The sequence below is a fragment of the Mixophyes fleayi genome, chromosome 6 (genome assembly GCF_038048845.1).
Source record: "Mixophyes fleayi isolate aMixFle1 chromosome 6, aMixFle1.hap1, whole genome shotgun sequence".
NCBI classification, from domain to species: domain Eukaryota; kingdom Metazoa; phylum Chordata; class Amphibia; order Anura; family Limnodynastidae; genus Mixophyes; species Mixophyes fleayi.
The window spans coordinates 63915900-63937857 of record NC_134407.1 but is presented as its reverse complement, the minus strand read 5'-3'; the positions used below and the strand labels follow the sequence as shown (position 1 = coordinate 63937857).

The 21958-nt window shown below is 38.8% G+C and overlaps 1 protein-coding gene across 1 annotated transcript in view; it reads left to right on the top strand.

Annotated features, from left to right (window-relative positions):
* The first annotated feature begins 910 nt into the window (after nucleotides 1–910).
* ANKFN1 (ankyrin repeat and fibronectin type III domain containing 1) overlaps nucleotides 911–21958 on the top strand; it is a 396769-nt gene continuing 375721 nt past the window's right edge. The window contains exon 1 of the mRNA XM_075216743.1: nucleotides 911–1283. The gene's annotated coding sequence lies outside the window, so the exon portion shown is untranslated. The remainder of the gene's footprint in view (nucleotides 1284–21958) is intronic.

The following is a 21958-nucleotide window of genomic DNA, read 5'->3' as shown; positions in this document are numbered from 1 at the left end:
GTAACTACGGGGGAAGCTCTTACCGCCTATTGTAATGCACTTGAGTTACTTATATTGCAATAAACTTTAATGAAATTGTTCAATATGAATACATGAATAGTCTTAATTTAATTTACTATAGATTTGTTGTTGAGTTGGTTAAAGGTGTGGTTAGTTTTGGGTGCAGTTGGGGTACGGTATTGTTGAAGCTACCCATACATACATATTGATGTGGCAATGGGTAGGCCATGTTTATTCAGAATACCCTGCAAACGTATTCTGCAGATTATTTGGGTAAAGTAAAAATTTCCATAGCTTTCCCTTGCTCATTAGACAGCGTAACTGACAATTAAACGTATGCTCTCATCGATAACTTGGCTTTAATCTGCTATTTTTATTAGCAATTTTCAGAATATTGATCTACGTGTTCTTAAGCCTAATAAATATTTACTGCTTTCAATGAAACAAAAGTGAGCTTCTGAAAATAATAAACCAAAATTCGCACAAATATGTACATTATAGCAAAGCACCAGTTTTAAGTTAAGTGTAGTGTCTGTTAAGTGCATTGCAGTGCCTCCAGGTAAGAAGTGTTTTTGTACCAATACATCATAAGCTGTAGTGCATCAGTAAAGCATTTCTCAAACTCCCTCCTTTTGTGTTGCTATCGTGAATTCACCGTCGATGCTTTCAAATGATCTTGCAGATGTCCCATAGCAATAGATATGGTTGCTGTCTGTGTTGCTATGATCACAAAGAGCAGTTGTAGAAGCAGCTTGGCATTGGAAACATGGAGAGAGCTTAAGCCTGCACAATGCATAGCCGTACACTGTTACAGGGATTAGTTTCCTCCTACCATTCATTCTCTGTACAACTAATTACCTGGAAATGGCTGCAACAATATTGAAGAAGCATGACAGTGTGACATTAAGCTACCATCACTATTTTTCTTTTCTTGCTCTGTTGCAGTTAATGTTTTATCTTGAGTGAGCTGGCCAATTGTCTCAGCAGAGGTTGCCAGCACTACTCTCCGCTGCTAACAGGTTGCCTCTCTACTGAGATGCAGCAAGGTTTAGTATATTTTGATAACTGTTGATTTTTTTTTTCAGGCTGCACACAGCACAGCAGTCCTCAAAATTTGGGAACTAAGCTGTTTTTTTTTCTCTTGAATATTCACACAACACAGAAGCAAGGTAATTCTCTCTGGAGTGGAAGAAGCTGAAGCTAAACCGGTGTGACTTATTGAATGAAGTCTTTGAAGCATCACCTGCAGCCTCTACTCATCTCATACTGCCCAGTTTAAACTGGTAAGTACAAAAATTATATCTTGTCTAGTTACACAGAAATCATAGTATAATTACTTTGCTAAATAAAACTTTAATATTTTATATTTAATATATGTTTGCCGAAAAACAAAAGCCTTCACGTTTTTTTTAAAAAAAAGCAATGCCCAAGTTACAGATTTTTTTCTAAACAAAGTTGTTTATTAAGCAAATAAAATGTATTACTCTACAAATTAAAATTTTAAGAAATATTCTGAATATATTTCACATGATACATTATTGTAGTCTATATGCAACTGTAAACACTGGATCCTCATAAAACATCAGTTCAGCTTGAATTTTACACAGTGCAGAGTCTCTGCTCTTTTGGGCACTGAAGTGGTAAACCTGTTTAAATGAAGGCTATAGAGATCTTCTGTACACTCCTCCTGAAACACTGTTATACAAATAATGTATTTGCAGTATCACTTAGCAGATAGCATACTGTAATAATGCAATAATTAAGTCTACATTTTCCATGTAAAACAAATGAATGATGATTTGCAAACCACTGAAATGGAACTGGTTATAACAGCTGGAAGTAGTGGAGATCATATTGTGTGCATTGCCAGAAATACACACTGCAGATCACATTAGTACATACATTAATAATGAACCTATTAATTATTTACAAGATTTTTGCCTTTGTTTTATTTTCTTCTTTATGTGCGGTAGTTTACTGTACTCGTGTTGTTGACTATGCTTGTATATTGCATATATGTTTGTGGTTTTATTCGGAGGTTTGAAAAAGAGCTAAAATCTGCTTTTTTGATGTGAAGTGGCTGTATTTATCTTCTTGTTTTTATTGTTCTTGCATATTGAACTATTCAATAACATTAAGTGTATTTGCAGACTATCAATTGTTCATAGTGTAAATACAGTTTTTATTTAATTGTCAAATGGGATGAATATTGTTTTAGATTTTGCGCAAATCTGAAGACGACAGATCTCTCGTGATTGTCTTCCAGTTTTTGAATTTTTAAGCACAAATACCTACTTTACTGATTTTCTCATACTAGTCCCAGACAATATCAGATGTTTATTTCTTGCATTTCTCAGCATGATATAGATGTTGACATGGGACCAGCACACTTTGGGTAAAGGTCTGATATACATGTTTTCGATCACCATCAATGCTTGCACTAGAAAGGCATATTGTGGTCCAATGTGAACTTCTGAGTGAATCATCATGTACCCTGCATGTACCAGGGCAGCAGCAGCTTCCTACAAAGTGAAACATTTTGGTAGAATACACTAGCAACTTGGCTAACAATTGCGAGCCACCCATGAGGTTCGTCCTTAAACATTCTCTTCTTTGTCCTTAAAAGAACCTTCTGATGACAAAAAGTTATGGAAGGCCAGTGCAAACTACTGTTAATTTTAACAGAAATGTAGATTTACACAACAGCTCTCAGGGTTACTAATGCATAGGCACTTAGCCCTAACTAGCAGATTTATAAAGTGGCACACCCCTACACTCTAAAACTAGATAGTATGCACTAAAAGTAGGCAAGCAGAGGCCAATCCTGACTCTTGACCAGAGAATCCAGCAATAGGACAATTGTTCAAGTTGTCCACACATAGGTACACTTCTAGATCTGCTGCATTGTCTTAAGCTGGGTACACACTACGGGGTTTTCGTACAATAATTGGCTCAACCAACTGACATACGAGCGTTTGTTCGAAAGTCGGGTCAGTGTGTGTAGTGACACGATGGTCGAAAGTCTGCCCAAATGGAATTTTGTTGCCTCATTTGGTTGGTCGTACCGTTCAGTATTTTCGTTACAATCTCCTTTCCATTGTGTAGTGTGTAGAAATTTCCGAACGATCCACGACAATCCTCCGATACTTCCTCGACCTGGTGCTCTGTTGGGGGCATGTGTATCTAAATTTGTGATGCCTGTACCAGTCCCATGTGGTGTGCTATCCGCACATCACTGACTTGTGATTTGTTAAAATGTGTCACCTGACTGGTTGCAGACCATTACACTTGTGCAAAGCACGTGTGTTGTGTAACCCTTTGCATCTACATTGGGAACCTATTCATATTTACCATTTATAAACTTATACCTTTATAAACTAATAAACTTATAAAGTCATATTAACCTTTATTAACTAATATTTGTAAAATACTCAGAATAAACCACACAGTGTTAATGCAACAGTTTTATTCCAGGAAAAAGTACAACAAATTTTATTGCAGAATATGACAAGTGAAACAAATAGTATTACACTTTAAAGGTGCTAGTGGTTTGTGGCAGAACAGTTCCAAACAGCACACACATTTCAATAAATTTTTTCTCAAGGTTTTTAATTTTTTTCTTGATGTCACTTGGGTTTATATTCCCTTTGATTTCTTTACCTGCGAAACAATGAAATAAAAAATGTTTACCATTAAACTTCTATATCTGTAATCTATATCCAATACCAAAAATACTCTCATTTGCTCACCTTGCACACTGCTCGAGATCAGTTTATGTTGTGGTCCCTCTTGCACAATCGCAATAATAGCGGGCCAACCTCCATAAATTCTGGAAAACAGGCGCCATTTTGATTATTATAACGGTACAGGTATGTACCCAAAGCATTTAGTTGTCTACACATGTTCACTGAAATACCTTTGTGTATAACTTCTTTCATATCTTGGTATTCAACATCAATTTTTTCTTGTTTGATAACAAGTGTTACATTAGTGGTATCAGTAGTATCTAAACTGGCCTTCTCACCGTTAATTATTCGTTCTGACGAAAAAAAAATGATGTTACAAATCAGGTGTTTGCATTGCTTTGTGTGAAACTAGAATGAAATACATAAAGTCCTTCAAACAGGTACACTACACGTGCTACTCACTTTTTTAATGTCGTAGTTGTACTGGTCCAGTACTTTTACCATCATCTCCACCTCTCTTGGGCTCATTGGCTTTGCTCTTTGCTCTTCTTGAGCATCTCCATCCACCACATTAACTTTTTTAAAATTTTTTGGCCCTTCCAACTTTCCACCAAAAAGTTGGTGGAAAATTCTGTAGTGTGTACCCAGCTTTAGTATGTTCAGAAGATGCCTATACAAACAGCCAGGTAGTAGTCTTCTTCTGGCAGAATTTTCCGTAATGTCTGACTATGTTTGTATTTACTTAGAACGTTATCAAGCATCATGTTGTTTTGATGCCACACATGCTATAATATGGTACCCTCTAAATACAATAGCTATACTTGCTGTTCCATCTACTCCGCCACTCACTTGTGCTGTTTTTTGTTAGTTCTCCCTTTTTACTATTTAAAATGACCTTAACTTGGCAGAGGTGGCAGGAATCCCCTCAGTTCTTTCAGAAAAACAGAGAGCATTCTTAAGTAGGGCATATAAAGTCAACCGGGGTTGGCATAGGGCAGTGTTAAAAGTTGAATGTAAGAACCTTGTTTTATACAGAGGCATGTTTACTACATATGTACTTTCCATCAATTATAAAGATCCATTCATTTAATGGTATATAAACTGGTTAAACATGGTACAGTTAGTTGAATGCCTGCCATGGGGTAAAAACACTCCTCAGGTGGCAGAATTTAGGGGTTGGTAGAGTTAACTTCTTATTTTTAACTAGGTCAAGTTTATGTTACCCAGTCTTAAACCTACTCTACGGTGGTCTTCAGTACTTGTTATCGGCATTTCTCAATCTAATAGAAGGTGAGGTGCCTTGTGATTGGACAGTGAATGATGCCATCACCACGTGCCTCACCCTGTGTCAAGAACACAGATGCGGATGAAAGCAGTGGAAACAGAAAGGAACTGTCTCAACAGTACCTATATTACTGCCACCACCGCCACACTCTTCTTGTACTATTATAGTAGGATGTATACGGTGACCTCCTCATTCCTGAGCCGTCCAATCACAGGACACATTCTCCGATATCAGAGGTAGAAGTGACAGACACTGTAAGAGGACAGGCAAGTGCTGGTTAAAGACTGGATCAAAGAATAAAACTCAGTTTCTTTTTCATTTAAGTAATTGTTAATACTGCCCACAGCTGAGCCACGGTACGGTAGGGAATCAGATTACATGGACCGACTGTGAAAAAAAGCCCTGGGTACTTGCAGCTTCAAAAGGATTTTCTCTACAATTGGGCAGGGTAAATTGTTTAATTATTTAACATGGCATAGGGAGGGTATTTGAAAATGGGACTGTAAAGGCTCGACTACAAGTACCCCTTACAGAATATGTCCACAATTCTGTTTGCTGCTCTTTCAGACATTTTACAGTTGATTGCTAACTGACAGTTTTAGTACTCTAAATGCCTTTACGTGCCAATTTTGTGAACATTATAATTCTTTGGCTACAGGTTGCTCTGCCTCATCTATGTCAAGCTAGCTTACATTTGGACAAGTAATAGAAAAGAAAAATGAAAACAATGGGTGATCCCCATACAGAAATGTGTCTAAAAATGGATTGTTCAGTGTACTCACTCCTATGATGTCCCTAAAGTTAGTATATATAACATGTAGTTTCTTATTCAATTTACATTACATAATGTGCAGCTTCCAACCTAGAGATATATTTATTAGCAGAACCTAATTATTGCCAGTATTTAGGAATTACATATAATGTGTTGTAGGAGGATGCCAGGCTGTTTGTGTTTAATTGCGTTTTATTTGAAAATGCCACTTTCACATTTATTTATAACACTGTCAATACAGTCCTTTTGTGAATATGACACTTCATTACATTATATTGTGCATGGATAGGTTAAGGCGTCCTTTAAATTTATAATAAACACTGTCAAGCTGCATCTGTGCGCTATTATATATATATATATATATATATATATATATATATATATATATATATAATGTATTGTATAGACATTTGTATGCCCTACATATGACGTAGCAATATTGCTGTGTTTTGAGTTGAATGTAATTTTTGCAACAGTATTTTTAGTCGTATGTTAAGGTTGCAAAACAAATCAAACTCTAAATGACGCTCAAATTGTAAAATTGAAAACGTAATATTCATAGTATCTTCAGGTATTTTTTATAAAATTGGTGAAATGCATATTCAGAGTTTATAACCTTAATTCTAAGCAGTGGCCATTTGTTCGTGACAATATATGAAATGAGCATTATATGTGTACCACAGGGAATGACATTTAATACCCATGGGTATTAGAGGTTTGTTCAAAACCATTGTCTTTCTTTCATTCTTTCTTTCTTTCTGTGAGCTAATGTTATTGCAGTTTGTGAATCAGATGCTGAAGTGATATGCCATTCTCCAGAGACTGGAACAATTGCTGTCAGTGTCAGAGAGTTCCTAATAAAGTTGTAATTCTGCAGTCTATATGGCAGCATTTTACTGCAGAAGCCTCACAAACTACACTGCATGGTTTCTTGTTTGTGTCTAGAGAACATTGATGAACGAACCCCATAAATTCTTATACCAAGTACCTAGTGTATAGTAATGAGCGTTTCCACAATGCACCTCTGCAGTGAATTGCTTGTTATGAGAATGTACATAGATATAACAATAGGATTTTGAAAAGGGTATTTTAAAGTATAATATTTATGGCAATGGTAATTAATTAAATAATGTTGTACAAATAGGTGCTATACAATAATTATGCCATTAAACAAAACACGGAGGCAGAATAATCCAGCAATAGGGCTTATTTTCACTTTGCCCTATATATCGAAGTCATTCATTCATTCATTCATGCTTTTTACGTGGCACATAGGTTTATAGAACAAGCTATCCACAGTTTGCACATGCAGAAGGGGATGGTATGAAGGTGTTTCTAGTGAAGTACAGAGTAAGTGCACTGGTATACCTGGTTTTACAGAGCAGCACAGAACAAGATTTTGCTTTGTCGAGTGAGATTATTGGAATCAAATGAAGAGATGGATAAGGCACAGTTTTAGATATGCTGCTTGTTGTGCGGCTATTTTCACCCTGCAAAAGGACTTTATATTACACCAGCTCAGAGCTGATGCTGGGTCTCATCCTATACTTTTGGTGGGACCTTTTTTGAGTCTTACAGTGTGCACCAAATATGCTTTGCAAATTGTCCTCTCAGTCACCAATGCCACAGTGGGGCATTGACTATTTGCCTACTTAAAACTTGGTCTCTGTACTTAAGAACTTGGCAATGGAGTAAAAAAGTTTGCAGGGGCAGCACGGTGGCTAAGTGTGGCTAACTTCTGCCTTACAGAACTGGGGTCATGAGTTCAATTCCCGGCCATGGCCTTATCTGTGAGGAGTTTGTATGTTCTCCCCGTGTTTGCATGGGTTTCCTCCGGGTGCTCCGGTTTTCTCCCACACTCCAAAAACATACTGGTAGGTTAATTGGCTGCTAACAAATTGACCCTAGTCTGTGTGTCCTTCTGTATCTGTGTATGTTAGAGAATTTAGACTGTAAGCCCCAATGGAGCAGAGACTGATGTAAGTGAGTTCTCTGTACAGCGCTGCGGAATTAGTGGCGCTATATAAATAAATGGTGATGATGATGAAGATGATGATGCGGGTGGGTTATTTTTCCATTGTGCACTCATTAGCTGCGATTGGCAGTCCGACAAATCCCAGATAACGGTGCATTTTTTCCCAAATTCAGATGTAGCTTTCTGTGTTTGCAACTTTTATGTCTCTCATTTTTTAGCTTTTGAATGCTCATTGTGGCGTATCACAATTGTTCCTTAGTTATAGAGGTGTGGAATAGCTGTGTCACTGTCCAAAGCATTCACACTGATCATGTAATGTAAAAAATACATACAGACAACAACTATACACATTAACATTAACAAGCCCATCTCTGAACCTCAGGTAAGGCATACTGTGTGCTTTAACCCCTTACTACCCAGAGCTTCAGGAGAATGGATGTCTGAGAAATGATGCACTTCAGCATTCATTTCGATTCAGAAGGTCATACAGGTTAACCCCTAAGTACGCACAGTTTTACCACATTGGATGCCACCTCAGCAATGACTGCTGTTTTAATGCCCTTATTAAAAAGAGTGATATTGTAAAACGTAACTGTGCTAAGCTAAAGCACTATAATGTGACTTGCCTCTTTCCATTTAAATGCTATTTGGGTGCTAGATGAGGAATAAGTCTTTGTAGCAAAGAGAAAATATCTATATTTATGGCTGGAAAATTCAGTTATAGAAAGCAACAACACATAATTTAAATCCATTTAACCCTCTCATTGACTATCAGACTCGCTTTAATGTGATTGTTAGTACACCTACGCCCAGGAAAAATCACTACCATTATCTCAATAGGCTCCTATGCTGGGGCTACGCCTGTCTAGATTGTCTTTTATACTGCTGTCAAGATCTGCACCTTCTCTAATGGTTTCTTTCCTATGTCTTTCTGATTTCTGTGGTGTATGGTGTAGTGTTGCTAAGCAACACAATTTAATGAATGGTGCTATACCCTCAAAAGGCTACATTCAGAGATATGCAGTGTTTACTACCGTGTGTTCCTACAGCTACTATGTCACACATATTGAATTCTCATTATTGTCACAGTCTTATAATGTGGATTCACAGGGGGTATGGTCAGAAGCATTCAGGCAAGGTTAAAAATGTATACAATGGTGATCTATGTTTGCAAGTGAATTTGTGCACACTTGGTCTTTTATTAAAATGGAAGAATGGGAATAGAACAACCTGAATACAAACCCCAATTAATAATTTTATTTGCATGCAGAGATGAGTGACATTATGAGAAATTGCAGGCAAATCAGGATTTGGATTGGCACAGGCTCTTTTCAATGCAATCTTGGAGGTTTTTTTTTTGCACTGTATTTGGAAATTTGCATATAATTATAAAATATGTATCCAAGAATTTGCAATATATATTATACAAAACCAATTATGAAATTAATTAACCTATATGTGGTTTAGGGACCAGTTTTTGTACATTTCTACCTAACTCATAGTCAATATAAAAGTAGTAAATGACCAATTCTCGCATCATGGCCAATTCTCTTTGTACATTTCCACCACCTTGACAGTTTTGCAGTCCTAGGCTTTTAAGTAACTTAAAAAAATAATCTTACAAATAAACAATCACACCAGGACGTACTTTGCCAAGCAAAATATATTCTTACTAGACAGGGCTGCACAAGTCCTGGGGGTGTCCTAGGTGGTTACCCCCCATTAGTGGCAGCGCCCACACTTTCATGTTGCGCCCCCACTCCCGCTGCTTAACTCAGCAAGTGGGAGGTGGGGGCAGCATCCTCTCCTCCTGGGGCTGTGGCAATTGGATGAGACATCATAGCCAAGTGCAACATTTCCATCATAACAATGACATGGAAGCCAATACAGCCAGCAGCATCACATGTAAGGAGCTCTCTCATGTCAGTAGCTGGCGTTCTATGTTAGGGCACCAAAAAAGCTGGATGAGTGAAATTATGTCACTCATTCAATGTCTTAGATGCCCCCTAACCCTAGGCAATCATCTAGGTTTACCTAATGGTACTGCCAGCCCTGTTACTAGCCCAGCCCTTCTGCTGACATGAATATCAGGAGTATCAGCTAAGAATATCATCTGATTTTGGAATAATGCTTGATGCAAATAATTGAAAGGATAATTTCACCAAAAACAAAACAAAAAACTATTTAAAATAACTAAAATAAATAATTAATTAATATATTCTTTTCAAGTGATATCCCTGCACAAGAGCAGTAACCAGCACCAGTACTTATAGCCTAGGCTGGTTACCACTAATATGGGCAGATAAAGTGCATAGGGCGCCCTCAAAAAAGCAACAGGCTTGCTTCTGATTGGCTAGAAAGAAAGAAAACTGCTCTGGTTGGCTATGCATGTAGGTTATGAATGAACTTTATTCATACAATAAAGGTTATACTTAGACCTTTATGGATCTTATATGCCAATCAGAGCAGTTTTCTCACGTTCCAGAGTACTTAAAAACCAGCTTATCTGTAAATTCCAAGCTGTTCTCTTTCTTCCTGGGATGGACGCTTACAATTCAAAGCAGTATAGCAGATATGCAGTAGCACAAATCCCTCCAGGGTAGTCCAAATGCACCATATGTGCTTCGTTCTATTTCAGGACTTCATCTGGAAAAAATAGCTTTATAGACAGGGAGAGAGGATTTTTGTCATATTATGCAATATGTTCCCCTGATATAGGATGAAACCAGCATATGCTACAGGTATAGAACTGACCACAATTTGCGATGCATCCGACTCATTATATTGGGGTCAATTTTTATTGGAGACATTTTTGGATTGTAATACCCAACATTCGTCCAACTCAGCATTGGGCCCAAAGTTTTAAAGGCTGATATTTACTTAGCTGCAGGTTTATATGTGATTTCAGATGCTGTTTGAAAGCTCAAACTATAGTATGTATGAAACTGTGGCATGTGTGGCAGTTGAAAACAACCCAAACCACAGGTTGTTAATCCAAGCCCACATTCTAAAACTGTAGGTGAGTAAAACATCCGGTTTTATTGTGTTTGCAAATTGGCACCAACCTGCCTCTGATGTAAGGATCAGGACCAGTAACAAAAATCAGGCATCTAACAGACCCCACTGTGGCAGATTTACAGCTACTACGGGCAGAGAACATGCACTAAAAAGGGAGACAAGGAAACAACTCCCCAGGAACCAAGCCCCCTACAGCCAATTTGCTACAGTGTGTTTATGTGACCACACGTTAAACAACCCACTTGACCACTCTGAAGTGTCCACAGTAACCAAATGCCCAGCAATGGAAGATGCAGAGAGCTTTGTCTACTGCTCCTGGCATTGGGCCTGTGTATTAAAGTCAGTATAGGTCTAGGGTCCATATAATAATATCATTCATGCTAGGTCTGAGGTTTGATAGTAAGGCCACAACAAATTTGTGGTGGTCTGCATAATAAAGCTACCAGAGATTTGGGGGCTTGCTTTTTAGAGTGACCTCTGGAACAGGTTTAGCATTTAATTATAGTCACTTTTATGCATTATATATAATGGTCATGAGAATTCTCTCTGTTTTGTATAGAGGTCACTAGACTATTCACTGTATTGTATATTGCTTATTAAGCTGCTCTCTGTACTGTATATTGGCCAATATGTTGCTCACTGTATTGTATATCAGACACTAGGATACACTTGATATTGTATATCAGTCACTAGGATATCCTTGGTAATGTATATCCATCACTAGAATGTTCTCTGTATTGTATATCGGTCACTAGAATGCTCATTGGATTGTAAATCCATCACAAGAATACCAGCTCTGCTCCACTTAGAGCTTTCAGATTGCACTTAGCTCACTAGTGGGTTTTCTTTATACCTCAGTGAATCTACTGCTATGTGAGTTGGAGGAATTCTGTCCGGGAAGAAGCATAACACAATGAATAAAATGTTCTCTCATAGGCAGAGTCTCTTGAGCTTTTTTGCTAACTGCACAAGAAACATTGCAGTGCATAGTAACTGGTCCGCTTTCAAATAAAATAACAAGTACATTAGATTCGTTTGAACATGCTTTGGAAACATATTAGAAACAAATTGTTTTCCAACATAATAAATAAGTAAACCATACAATGTTCTTATTACTTTTAAAATCTGTCAATGATTAGACTATTAGGCACTGTGCTACCACAATAAATAACTTTCACCCGCTTTTTCATATTTTTATAGCAATTCTTTTATTTATTATATTGGAATATGAAGCAACCACAAAGAGGATGCTTCAAATTTTTGGAATTTTCTGCATTAGCTTCAGGAAAACAGCTCATCAACTTCCTTTCTGATGTAACAAGGAAGCTGACACGTCAATCTCCTCAATTATCCCCAGTCTCTGACCATGTGTTTGTAAGTTCAGCCTGTGCCTGTTTTCAGTGGATCATTACCCCTGGGGATTATTTGTAATAAAATACCCTTGTGTTTGGGACATGAGTATTACCCTTTTTATAAACAACTGCAGCAGATGGGAGACATGAGGAGACTTGCACAATCACTGTTTCTGTGACACTGGGCTTTAGAAGAATGCAAAACGGAAGCTTGTCCAGAGATTCATGTTGAAATAATTAGGTTGAAAAATGTTCAAAATGTTCTACATTTTAAGATCATTAACGAAAAGGACAGCTGAGTCCTGCCTTCTTATATCTCTGTCGAGGAATTTTGGCATTTTTCTCACTGATTGTTATCTCAGGTCCCCCAGGAAAATCATGTATTTTTAATTTTATAATACTGTTATTTTTAATATGCCTTTTTTTACATGTTCTTGAGAGATATAAGTTTGATGATTTTTCCTCTAGCTGAAAATTAATTTAGCGACATAGAATCTTGCAAGATATTTCTCAATACAATACTTTGTTATTTTTTTCTAATAATTTTATCTTGCAATTTTTAAAAATAGGACTAAAATCTCAAGAGACAAATATTGTGTGTGGTAGGGTGAGGATATAAGAATAGGGTGGTTGGGATGTAGGAGAAGAGCCTCCTGCTCACCTGCAGTAGGGTGTAATTGCACTCCCCTTGCTACCTATTTCTGGATCAGTTTCTCTCAGGCTGGCGCAGTACTCCTCATCTCAGGTGGGGTTAAAGAGAACAGGTGTGCCTGCAATTTATTTCTCATGCTTTGACCAATCAGAACGATGTTGTTCTATATTAGTTAGTACATGACAGGCCTTTTGCTTGTCAAATGCATTGCGGCTCAGCAAGGAGTAAGTCTCTATTGTCAATGTGTTGTTGTTTTTATTCCTATTGGATTATTAGCTTGATGAAAAAAGAGGATCTTCATGGATTTAGATTTTGAATAATACATTGAACAATACACAGTTAAATTTTCACATTGTTGGTGTTTTTCTTAACAGTCTTTCTCTGTGGCACTACAGGTCCCAGCAGGCCCTGAACACCAGGAAATGTTAGCGCTTGTAGTTCTAGAAGTGCCTGCATGCGCTGCCAGCCAGGGGTTTGCTGACTCTTGTTCTGCAACCAGCACAGGCTGTGAGTACTGATGCTTGGATCACTTTTTGGGAGGTGGAGCCCGCTGTTTTCAAATACTTATTTTAAACCTATTTTTAACAGAAAACGATAGTCATAGTCATCAAGATGATGACGATGAATAGTGTCTTGCATATGCTGCCGCATCATGATACGCTGAAAGCATATCTTGATATTCCTTAAACCCTCATGAGGAAGCATTTACATGTTTATTTTGAATTGCACAATGCATCCCACTCTCATTGAACCTATGTTTATAGTCTTGTTCAGTATAAAACCAATTTGACAGATTATATATATTATCTTTAAAATGCTTAACAGATGATGTTCTCACATAGTAATAAGTACCCTCTTGTTACTAATCTACTAATAAATAAAGGACACAAAATTAGGTCTTGGCAAGTAAAGAAGAGTATTCAAATACAAACATTGTTTGGTGGAAGAGAAAATGATCAGCAGTGGGAACGTGCCTGTACCGAAACCAAAGCCTGACTTTTTGAATGAAAGGGGTTCTACAATTACATAAATTAAGCTAAAGTGTACCCACCATGCATTGGCTGCTGACTGCTCAATGTTTGCTGGCCATGGTTTTCTTCCTCAAGAACTAAGGCCTGCCACCATTCCTACCAAATGCTCTAAACTCACATAAATCTGCCCAATGAACAAACCCATACCCTCCTCCGTCAAGTGAACTTCATCCATCCTATAAAGGCAAGCACAATGTAATTTAGTTAAAGGATGCTCAATCTGCAAACTACCAATGGAGTGCACAAACCAGGCTATCACAGAATTTAATTTCCTATGCATCAATTCAACAACACTCCCATTGGGGAAATTCCTCCCCTTCCCCCGGGAAATTATATTGGACCACCATAGTACCAAGTCAGACCACAAGGAATGTAACCAAGCCAGGTTATATTGTATATGCAAAATTAGATATATGGACTTATCATGGCCAACATCATTGCCTCCGAGATGGATTAACAAAATATTCAGCAGCCCCAACCTAACAATCTCTCTCAACAACCGTGTTCTAAAACCTGCTGACCGCAAACTCCTACTGACCATATCAGGAAACCACCACATGCCTTTGAAAGGCGAAAGTATCTGCCACTGCTCTCTGTGAAGCAGCCCAGTGAACAAAGGAGGGGCGAACTACCCAGATCCACATTGGCCTCCGATGAGCTGTAAATGACAAGAAAAACCCTAAAGTTAATCACAATGAAACGTACTGTTGTAGAAAACAAAACAGTCTGACAAAGGAGATAGCAAAAAAAAAAAAACATGGCAGCCAAACAAGTGTGGCAGAGTAGAAAAATAGAATATGGCATACAATGGCAAAGTTATAAGACCCCAAATAAAAGACGCAGAATAGGAGGAGTAGGAGTCAACAGCCAACTTTAAAGGAAAAATTGGGTAAAATCCCTTCATGCGCCTTTACTTCCAAAAGCAAAAAGCAATCAAAGCACTGTGTCGCCCAAAGGCAGAAAGTGAAAAAAACAGAACAGAAAATTCAGGAAGCAGAGAAGGCTGCACATACCTCTTAAAAGCATTCGCTTCCACTTTCCCAACTACTAGATGCATTGTATTGAAGCGGCAGCCCGTATCCCAAATTAATGTGTGCCAAACAACCTGCTCTCCAAACACACTCAGTCTAAAGTCAATGTGTGCATCTTGCTCATCACAGAAGAAGTAGCAGAAGTGATTTGGGGTCCAGTGGAAGGAGATGAAAAGCATATTGGATATCTACCTTCGCTAGTAAGGACCCCCCTTCCAAAACCTTTAACCATCTCCAAAGCAGACACAAATTATTGATAAGACACACTGCAGAACCACTCCGCGATAGTATTGTTAACCGACCCACCAGGCGGAAAAAACATGTACTGTATCAACCGGAACTTTCCCGTCACCAACTATAAAGTTCTAAAAGGGCAGATCCAGGAAAGGGCCACGCATATACCAAAATACCTCCCTGCTGAACCTTTTCTGCCCTCACCTCTGGAAAAGCAAATGCTGATTTAAAATTTTTAACTAACAAGGCTGAGCGGACCCCATAATCGTGAAGTGGAAACCGGAATCAAAACTGGAATGCAAAATTTCAGCTTCCACCTTATTCGGGTAGCAGCCTACCGATGCTCTCCAAGGGGGCATCACGATTGTACAGTGGTTAGCAATTCTGCCTCACAGCACTGGGGTCTCTCTGTGTGTGTGTGTATGTGGGAATTTAGACAGTAAGCGCCAATGGGGCAGGAACTGATGTGAGTGAGTTCTGTGTACAGCACTGCGGAATTAGTGACGCTATATAAATAGATGATGATGATGAAATAAATCCAGAAATCTGCCTTACTAAGCAACAACTAACAGAGGGCTTTTGGCACACGCACTCCGTGCGGCTTTATCACAGGTCTTGGTGGCATGAGCTCCACCACATTGCAGACTTGTGTGCAAGAACTTGCACGCCATACCTCTGAAGCAGCGGGTGTTGTTGAAGACATAGCATTTACTGCCATGTGGAAATGGCATGCCATGCCTCACATGCAGAGACAGTTTACAAGCAGGAACGCCCGTGGCCCCAACCCTACCCTCCTGAGAAACCCTTAACCAGATCTCAACATCTTTAAAACCAAGATGAAGACTTGGTTGCCCATCAGACTCCTCATCATAATCCAGCCCCGTCCTGAGCTTAGACGTTATGTGAATTTATTTAAACACATCCATGTATTCATGAGGACTGATTTTCATGTAGCAGGTCGCAAAAACTTCCACGAAACTCAACCAGCTATGATAAGTCTTTTAACTGTTTTGTGGACACTAGCTTTTTATGCTTCTCAGGCGAACATGTCAATGTAATGACCCTTATAGATCTTATCATCCACTGACAGGCATACCCTGCTAAAATGGCTGTACTTGCATAGCACACCATTTTGTGTCCAGTAATCCTGTGACCCCCATGACCGGCCAAGTCCCACCACCGCTCCCCCAAGCCATCCTTCACAAAAAAATGTTGGCGCAAAGTTTTGATGACCTTGTTGGAGCACACACCGGACCCCGATGAATCCTCGCTAGAACTGCAGCAATCAGAGAAGTCAGGCACAACTTCATCAACAGAAACCTAATCATCCTCACCCATCAGGATGAAGCCCTCTTTGGAGCCCTTGCCCACCAACAACGTCCAACGCCCACCTCCCTGTTAGTATATATATTAAATTGACTATAAATCATTGTCTGCTGCCTTGGGCACATTTCCATGAGCCAGTACATATTTGTTATAGTTCAGAATATTAATTGACAATGTTAAGTAACTAGAAATTGTAAGACATTAAATTAAAATTGTACAACATGCGTGTTTATCCTTCTTGACCTCTCTATGGCTTTTGACACTGTGAACTGTGGACCACCCTCTTCAACTGCGCTACATTCACTTGATCTTCGTGACACTGTCCTCTCTTGGCTCTCTTCTTATCTCTCCAGTCAATCCTTTTCTGTCTCTACCTCTATCTCCTATCCATCTCCCACTTCCCATGGGGGTCCCACAAGACTCCATCCCCGGTCCCTTGCCATTCTTACTCTATAACTCTTGTTGAGCTAATCAAATTCTTCAGTCTATAGTACCACCTCTATATTGATGATACCCAGATCTTTCTGACGTGTATTATGTTAACCTTTTTGTATTAATATTTGTATTTGTTACCCTCTCTTTTCAGTGCTTGCACCATGTAAATTCATATAAATTTTTAGGTGTTTATGTGACCTATGTCTACATTGTTACTATCACCCTGTACAGTGTGCACAATTTTGTGGCACCCTATAAGTAATCACTAATAATAATAACCATAGTTTATATATTGGGTTAGGGGTGTTTTATAAATTTAGTAGACATGTATGTAAGAAGTGTTTGTTGTCCCAACCACTCATATGTGACAAGGGAAGATTGGGGAAGGCATATGTGAAATACCAAGCCTTCTCCACAGGATTTTAACTACTGTGGAGTAGGGATCTGCTCTTCATGCTGCTCCATGTGGAAAGGAAATCTTTGTAGAGCATCAGTGACTCCCACTAAAGTCACTGGCACTCTGCACAGATAACCCACATAATTGAGATGCATTTTATAGTGCTGTACTGTGACCCTTTCTCCGCCAAACACAGCAGCAATATAAGACCTGGGAGAGCAGCATGAACCGTAACATTCCTCTTGACTGACCCTGCAGTCAGAACAAAGCCCTGACTGTGTGGGACAGTTCAGCAAAATTGTCCTGCCAGAATCAGAGCAGTTATCAGACTTTGCTGTTCTCTCTTTATCTGTTCTTACAGCACTGACAAACTACCCCACCTGGTGTCTTGAGCTCTATTGGGGCTTGGTCAGATCCTGGAATGTTGGGGTCTGTTTGGTAAAGTGAAAGATACTATTCCTCTTCTGGAAAGCCGAACAATAAGTGAGCACTTCCCATTAAATCATTAGTAGTATAGGTACCCCCACATTCAATAAAAATATCCCCCATATTAAATTAATAGCCCCACCTGCTGATATATTGCATACATAGCATTCACATTACATTAATAGCCCCCACCAGGCTTTACATTACATTAATAGCCCCCACCAGCAGCCATATTACATTAATACTCCCTCATTACATTAATTTCATTAATAAAATCCACCAATACATCAATACATTAATAACTCCCATTTTACATTGATAGTCACCGTATTGTGTTAAAACCCCTCTACATAACCATAATCCGCTCACACATACTTTACATTAATACCCTCACATACACATCTCACATTAATAGACCCACTACATAATCCTAATGCCCTCCCCAAAAATGTTAATACAATCCCCACACACACATTACATGAATACCCTCCCCACACACATTACATTAATACCCCACCACCACTAAACTTACATGATCTGCAGAGCTAGAATACTGTGTTTTATAAACTCCTTTGTTTGTCTCACTGATGTATATGCACACTGGGAAGCCAGCACCTGTTCCATGTGTAAAGGGGAGGAATGAAGGGGAAGATTAGTGGTGAGTTATCTTGGAGGAAAAGTAATCAGACCCTGCCCTGACTATGCATCCGGCTCTAGGCAGACAAATAGGAAGGATAAGGTTCTGAGCCGTGTCCACTGCACACCCTACAACTATGGTGGACACAGCACTGGATTGGCCTAGTCGCTTCAGATATCTGTTAGCAGACACAAATGTTTATTCTGGACCCTTCTTTCCCTTTTATTTACATATCACTTTGTTTTAGTGAAAGGGGTGCAATTTTGTTTACTACAAGCACATGGTCTATTTGGACCCAGTGAAGGTGCTTTAGGCTCAATGAAACTCACAAATGGAAAGCTGTTATTTTTGTCATATTTAGAAAAAGTAGTGATATAGCCACAATGGTCATGTAAGTTGTAATGACAATAAGGTTGCACTTTGCAAACAAGTTCCCCTAATAACTACTGAGGGCTTCACCAGTCAATCATGCTAAAGTAGGCCTGTAAAAATATGACAATATTGTGTTTGACAAAATATCAGAAACTTTACAACAGTATGCAGAATGTAACATATTGAACTTTGTTGCAAACATAAAACTAATGCAAACGATAATTGAAGAGGCTTTTTCGGGGACTTTGGATTCCATGGTTGCAGACAGCACCACTACTGTCCAAACTTGTCATTCTTTCTATTGCTGGGTGAGACAGCCCAAGTGTCACCCCATTCTCAGTGGGTTCAAACCAGTGCAAAAACCTGCATTCTGCCACTAATTTTCCTTTATCTTGGATTGGCTCTGTCCTGCTTCTGCTCCTGTGTGTCCCAGCCCTGCATGAACCATAATTCCCAGTCAGTACTGTCTCCAACAACTCCTTTTCTTCCCGTGACTAGAATTATTATACACTATCTTAGGCTGGTGCAAATAATATTGCTGTACTAGGTGTATATGCATCTGCGTCATATTGTAATTCAGTGAACACGCCTTTGCTATACTTGGCCAACATTATGACACCCATTCCCTCCCTCATTCAGCTTCTCCAGGCGTAGGCTAGCGTAAATACCAGAATAACACATGTCACAGACTCATAACTGTGCTCTCACTTTCTGGGTATATGCAAAGCGATTTCAGTCAAGATACACTACTTAAACTGTGAAAATAAATAGAAATATTAGAAATATTTCTGTAAAATAACTATACTCCTGGATTCTGTGGTCCCACACATGATATACTTGACAGTATATGTTTTCCTTTTCTAAGGAGCTCACTCTTCTCCTGCCATCTGGCTCAGGCAGACCTCAGTTTTGTTCGAGGAAGCAGGCTCAGTTAGATGATGTAGACCAGTGATGGGCAAACTACGGCCCGCAGGCCAGATCCGGCCCACTTAGAGGTTCTATCCGGCCCACCAATATTTTAAAAAATTTCATTAAAATATACATAAAATTATTAGGGCCTACCCTGTGTGTCAGAACCTTCATTTTTATGCCTTCCAAGCTATTTCCTCCATTACACTTCATCCTCCATCCTAAAAGGACACTTCGTATGTCAATCACTCAAACACCTGCCCACCCCCTAATGGCTGAAAGTCTTGTGAGAAGAGATGGGCTTGGCCATATGCTAAGGCGGATTTCGATTGGCTGCTGTGTTGTCAGTTACTGGCTCACCAGAAAGACGGATCTGCAACAACCTGCTGAAATAAGTGCTGTGTCTGTACGATCGCTGCACTTATAGAGGTAAAACTGCTATATAACACCCTCCTGTCCCATTCAAAAAATTTGTATTATATATTTCGATATTTTAGTTTTTTAATAAATTATATTGGCCCGCCTAAAGTTTTTCTTTTTTATTTGGCCCGCTCCTGAAAAAGTTTGCCCATCACTGATGTAGACAATGCTGCTGCTATGATGTCATGGAAGTCTAGTCACTGGGCATGCACTACCCTGGTCCACGGCCCTTTATGACTACCTTCTCCTTTCTATAGCACACCAGCATCATACTTAGTAAAGCCGCAAGCATGGAAGGTTTATCTGAAAGCTTGGTCGGTAACATTCTAAAGTACTGATTGGTTGTAGATTGGTCTAGTCCTGTGAGCATTCTAATGTACGGCTACAGAGCTCTAGTCCTGTCTATATCAAAGGTGCTTATACATGGAATTTGCTGAGTTAAAAGTGAGTGAAATAAATGCACATATCCCAAAAGCATACCTAAAAAGTAAAAGTTTAATATAAAGGTGAAAGGAAAAATATAACATATCTATTCACAATGTTTACAAGTTATCATTTCATTTTCTGCATGTCATTGAGAGTACAATTTGCATTTCATTTGTACTTTCATGTGAAGAATTTGTCATATCTGGCTTTTAGTGCAACATGAAAAACATAATAAAATAGATTATTATTATTATTAGTATTATTATTAATATACGGTGCAACTGCTCTTCACTGTGCACATAAATTGAGAATAATGGCTTTCTGCTCAAGTGTTCTACTTTAAGGACCACTAAACCCCAAAATGTAAATTTTCAAATAGGAACCATGAAAGCTTGATGCTGTCCATTGTTTTAACCTGATATTCCACTACAGCTCTGTACATGTATATTATTCAGCTCAGTAATACACAGCCTTTATATATATTATTAGTGGCTTTTCTTATTACCTTCTATTTTAAGTAGGGTTTGCAGACATCTGCCACATCAGCTTTAACAAAAACACTTATATAGACACAGGAATGGATATAACAACTGGAGTGGCATTACATCTGCTTCAGACAGACTGTGACACGGAAAATGTGGGCAGCATGGAATTCGTCATGTTGGAATACACTGCATCGAAAAAGAAAAAAACACATCTTTAATAAAGTTGGAACTTTACTGTAGAAAAACATAAAATTGCCAGTATGTAATTTTACCCAAGTATTAATAAGCATTCCAGCATCAGCTAGCTTCCATCTCTCAGCTAGATCCCAGCACCTGCAATTTACACTGTCATCATCCTCACCCTCATCAGTGTGTACATCATCATCACTCAAAACTAATTAGTCCCGTCTGGAATCCACCATTACAGAAAATCTCTGCACTTTGATCTAAATGCCAGTAAAGGCCTTCTTCGTGGAATTTGTAGTTCATTTTACGACAGAGCTGTCATGATTTTTGGGCAATTCTTTTAGACCAGACCAAATGTCAAAATGTTCTGCTGAATCATATGCATCATCCTTGGGTCTCTTAGAAAAGCTAGTTTTTTCCTAGCAGCAGTAGCCTGAGAAGCTGAAGAAGGGGACGCTATTGTGTCAGGTACCACTTGAGCTGTCAACTTGCTCACCAGGAGCTCATTGCATCTCTTGGGATCTGGGACAGTTGGAAATAAAGAGAAGACATAGCTCTTAAACCTAGGATCAAGCATAGTTGCCAAAATATAGTTATACGATTTCCAGAAGTTTATAACTCTTAGTTTCTGGCGTAGCGATTAAAGTACTTCGTCTACAAGTCCGACATACTTAGCGTAATTTTTTTGTTTCATCTCCTCCTTCAATTTTTTAAGGTGCTTTACCAAGAGTCTAATTAAGGGAATCACTTTGCTCAAGCTACCAGTGTCTGAACTCAGTTCACAGGTGACTACTTTGAATCGTTTCAGCACCTTGCAGAACACGGAAAGTATACCCATTGCACTGGATTAAAATACATTCCCCCTCCTTTCCCAACATTAGGGCATGTGGAGTAAGCGTGGAT